At 52.6% G+C, this 4,887-nt stretch overlaps 1 long non-coding RNA gene across 1 annotated transcript; it reads right to left on the reverse strand.

Annotated features, from left to right (window-relative positions):
* Window positions 1–613: 613 nt before the first annotated feature.
* Window positions 614–4,183, reverse strand: LOC147571799 (uncharacterized). The gene is made up of 3 exons (XR_015246879.1): window positions 3,932–4,183; window positions 2,979–3,073; window positions 614–1,109 (listed from the first exon to the last, which is right to left on the reverse strand). It is a non-coding gene; the product is annotated as an uncharacterized LOC147571799 (long non-coding RNA).
* Between the last annotated feature and the right edge of the window lie 704 nt (window positions 4,184–4,887).

The raw sequence follows: 4,887 nt of genomic DNA on the forward strand, positions 1-4,887 counted from the left end.
GCCCTTTTCCCATCCCCTCCTGGTGTCACTGGCTGCTCTGGCCTGGTGAACAGCCTCCACACAGTGAGAGTGAGGCATATACTTGAACTGTCTATGCAAGCATAGACCCTAGTCCACACTGCTAGCCTGGGGTCATGGAGACTGAGGAGCATAGACTTTAGAGCCAAATGGATGTGGATTCAGTTTCTAGGGACTCATTCCTGAGCCTAATATTTTCATCTGTGATGCAGGGGTTACCTAGCTCAGTATTTTTACGGCTACAGACCATGTTGACTCAAACTGTTATGCAAAGAAGTAATTAAAAAAATTTCAAAGAAGTCTGGACTTCAATTACTCTTTCTTAAACTGCAGAACTTGTCAGAGTTTCTCATAGTCCACTGGATATCGTAAGACTCCAAAAGAAGTCTATGTGAGCCCCAAATGCCAAATATACTGGGTCATTTTGTCAAGGAGCATCTTGAAGGTCTATGGTTCTTGGAACCCACTTTGGGAAACACTGACAAAGCCTTTGGAAAGCAATAAAATGGGTATCAGCTGTCAGTATACTTTTCATAATTGTTACTGTTGCTTTATTACTTATTTATCAGTTGAAATAATACAAGGGACCTGGATCTGAACAAGCCCAAGATCATGTTTCAAAATTCACAAACGATTTTCTGAATAGAATTTCATGCTGGATTCGCTCAGGCCCATCTCCTCTGAGTTTCACCAGCTTTAAAACATACACATTGAAAGCAGACAAATCCCTTCTCTCCTTGCTAATTAGGATGACGGATCGTAGAGCAGGGATCATCCCATGTCACAGTAGAGACGATGCCATGGCTTTTAATTAACCATACAGGGATTTGAGTGACGTGAGAAAAGCAGTGACAATCCTCCAAATGCACACGTGCTTACTCACACCCTAGACACACCAAGTCTTCAAGGACCAGTGACAAGGGAACAGTGGATGCCAACACCACTTAGCATTTTCAATTGCCCCTCTTTCCACAAGATGAGGTAGGGAAATGCAGACCGAGAAGAAGAGGCAGATTCACACCGCTGGCCTTTCTCGAAGACTTCTTGGGGGTACGTTCTTATTCCTTAGACACTTTCAGTCCCATTGTCACCTAAGTGGTGAATGGTTTTCCATTATTTCCAAGCACATTCTTGTACCCAGTGAGTACTGCTGGCCTTTAAGCCTGGCCCACATCCCCAGGCTGGGACTCCACTTCTGGGTTCTTATGTAGTGTCTGCTGTTGACTTGCTGGGGCATTTGTGAAGTTTCCTTCACCGTCCACCCTCCCTTTCTATGAGGCTGGATCCATTCTGCCGTGAGTGCCTTTGGGCTATGGCTGGCCTTGACTGCTTTATCCCAATTCAGCAAACATTTGGTGATCACCTGCTAATTCCTGGGCCCTGGTTGTATGTAGGAGCCCAAACTCACTTCTAATCTCAAGGCCAAATAGTCTAGTTGGATAGGGAAACACACACAAAAAATAATGCATATACTGTGTAACTCAAGGGGGCCTGGAGTGGCCTAGTGCCAACCACTGGGCTTCTGCCTGCTGAAAGAGCCACCTATGGCTGTCCACCACCCTCCCTCCCCTTCCCCAAGGGTCTCCCCAAGGGTCAGGCCCCTGTGACCCTACATTTCAGGCTGCAGATCACAGGACATGGCTAAGGAGGAGAGAAACTGCCAGTCTGGACTGTTGTGGGGCTCAACTTTACTGGGACTGACAGCTACTCACAGACACCCACATGGAGGCTCAGAGAAGTCAAAGTTTTGTCTGTTGTCACTCGGCTAAGAAGTGGCAGTCTGTTGTCTCGTCTCCTCTGTGAGGGGTGGGGCTGGTGCTTGGTTCAGGTCTCCTTCATGTGGCAGGTGCCCCCAGCCTCCACAACGGCTCCTCAGCATCCCCTTCTAACATTTGTCCTTGCCTCAGAAAGCGTGCTCCCTCCCTGGGGACAGCCTGCAGCCAATGACTGGCCGATAAAGGAGCACAGATGGCCAGCCCCCCTGCCTGCCAGAGCGGGGAAGCAGCTCTGTAGAGACCCTTCCCACCTGTGATCTGGCTCAACGGAGGCCCCTCCCCTGCTCTGCCTCCCTTACTTACTGTGGGTCACCCCCTCAATGAGTCAGGTGAATCCCACCCCTGTCTCAGGCTCTGCTCTCAGGGCCTGACCTAAGATATTCTCCAAAACCCAGACCCCTGTCCATGCCATGTTCAGGATTACCACCAGCCTTTCTCTGTCCTGACGTGTGTCCTGGGATGCTGGCTGGTAACAGTGAAATATGTCATAAAGTGTCACTGCCTCCTGTCTTCCAGGCTGTTTGGCCAATGGCTGGCTTGAGGTGAGGGGTAGAGGAGAGAGAGGTTGGGGTATCTGCTCGTCTGCTCCTGCCCTGCCTCGCTGCCCAGTCACGACCTGTACCCATCTCTGCAGGGCTCCGGCTTTGAACCCAGCTCCTAACACCAAGTCTTCCCCTTTCCTCTTCTCTAGGGGTGGCCATGTCTCCCCCACCGACTGCTACTGGTCCCAACTGGTCCCGACTGCTACTGATCCTTTGTTAGGGTCCCTTCCGGCAAGAGTCCCTTTGTTCCTAGTCTCTGCGACATTCCTGGCTGAGGGGGACATCTCTTTTCTGCCGGGCACCTGACTGCCTCAGCTTTCATCTGACAGGTGGATTCAGATTGATTGCCAGTGGCTGCCTGCAGTGGGGTGTTTTGAAGGATTTGGGTGTTTCCCCAGCAGGGAGAGTGCTGTGATCTATTAGTGATGCCTGTCAGTGTGCAGCAGGGGAGGGTGACACCAGTGCTACCTGTTGGCGGTCCCTGAACTACAGGCTCAGTCCCTGAACTCCCTTCCAGCTCAGACTTCTAGACCCATTTATGGACAAAGGGATGAGCTTGCCTGACCAGAGCAGCCTACAGAAGATGCTGGCCAACAGGCTGGCGGCTTATGGTCACGGAAACCCATGGTGCTGTGGGAAATACCTGTTCTGTGTGGCCGGTTCACCTTGACCTTGTAGTTTATGGACTCTGAGGTGCTGGTGTCAGTGGCGGACCGCCAGGGGGCGGCCTTTCACAGGCTGCTGACGGGCAGGTGAAAAAAAAAAAAAAAAAAAACCAAACAAACCAACCAGGTGGTCCACTGAATGCAAACCCTTCCCGCTACCGGTGAAGCTGGCGTGATGTCATCACAAAGGCACCATTGGAGCCAGGAGCTTGTTTTCAGTTCTTTCCTCTGCCCCCATTATCTCTCATAAATTCATATTTTCATCTAAAACATTATTGGATCAGCTATTCTAGGCTGAATTCTGTGGTACGTTCTGAGGGGGAATAAGAATAACCCCACAGCCCTAAGCCTATGAGGGCAGGTGGAGCACTAATCACATGGGATCCATTACTGAATTTGATCTCCGTTATGGAGGTGGAGGGGCTCTCGGGTGGCTCAGTCGGTTAAGTGTCCGACTTCAGCCCAGGTCATGATGTCACGGCTGCTGAGTTTAAGCCCCACATCGGGCTATCTGCTGTTAGTGCCGAGCCCGCTTCAGCTCCTCTCTCCTCACCCCTCTCTGTCCTCCCCCCATTCCTGTCCCTTCCCTTCTCGCTCTCTCAAAAATAAATAAATAAATAAAGGAGATTTAGTTAAAAAAATAAATAAAGTATGGAGGTGGAGAATGGGGTGGTTATTTTAGACAGGGGGACATTTCCCCCACGGAAGACCTGAGCTACGCGAGCTATGTGTAGGGGTGAGTCAGGTTAGGGGCTGGTGGGTTGGAGCCAGAGCCAGAAAGACCCCGGGCCAGAAAGATGAAGGGATTGGAAACCAGGCTGGAGCATTTGGACTCCACTGGGGCCGAGCAGATCGGTGAGGAGGAAAAGCAGAGGGAGGCAGGTGCATCGGGCCGGCTGGGGCCGGAACACATGCATGCGGGGGGGCTGACCTGGTGCGTCCAGCGAGTGCTCCCTGAAGCTGGGGGTTGCTGAGCAGGAGACACAGTCTCTGTGTGTGATGACGGCACCGCGTGTGTCCCAGACTGTGTGAGGCTCAGTGGGGTTCTGCGTGGGAGCGTGTTCTGTAAGCTTGGGGGCAGAGGTCATGCTGTCAGGGAGCCAGCACTGGAGCCGTTAGTCTCCTGAGTGGCAGCAGGTGAGGTCCCGCTGATGCCCACCCAAGTTCCCTCAGCCCTGCGGGGCCAGACCTCCCGCAATCCATCCAGAAGTGCGTTTCCCCCCTTCCTCCCCTCCCCACATGCATCCACATTTTGACCTCATGGCTCGGGCTTTTCCAAGCCCCCTGTGTCTCCCTTTCCTCCTCAACCCATCCCCAGAAATGGCTTTAAAAACTCCCTTTGGGGTCTCTCTGACCTGTCTCCTCAGGATCTTGTAGGCTCTGTCTGCCCCAGATACCCAACACTTTACAACTCTGTCTGTGGCGACTGGAGGCCACTTAGGAGGGACAGCAGGTGCTGCAGCCACGGGGACGTCCCATCCAGGCTCCCAGGCTCTCCTCTGGATGTCCTTGCCTTCTCCTTTACCCTCCAAACTTCTATTTGCTCTTCAGAACTCAGTGGACTGACCTTCTCTGAACCCCCAGGACAACCGACCTGCCCCTCTCTGCACTCCCAGAGCTCCTGTCCCCACGTTCAGTGGAACAGGCAGGTGGCTGTGGGGCCGGCTTCTCCCTGGCCGGGTCAGCTGCCCGAGGGCTGGAGGTGTCTTGTCCGGGGCCCAGCACGGGGCTTGCGCTTAGTGGGGCATCAGCAAAAGCCCATCCGGATATGAATGTGTGAGTCAATGAATAAAAGAACACAAGTCTACGGGGACATTGCTCCCAAAAATGCATGTGGAGAGAAGCCCCCTTGCCCCCTGCCAAAGTGTGGTGTGCTGAGGGACAAGC

This window comes from Puma concolor, chromosome F2, assembly GCF_028749965.1.
Source record: "Puma concolor isolate L17-30 chromosome F2, mPumCon1.1.hap2, whole genome shotgun sequence".
Lineage (NCBI taxonomy): Eukaryota > Metazoa > Chordata > Mammalia > Carnivora > Felidae > Puma > Puma concolor.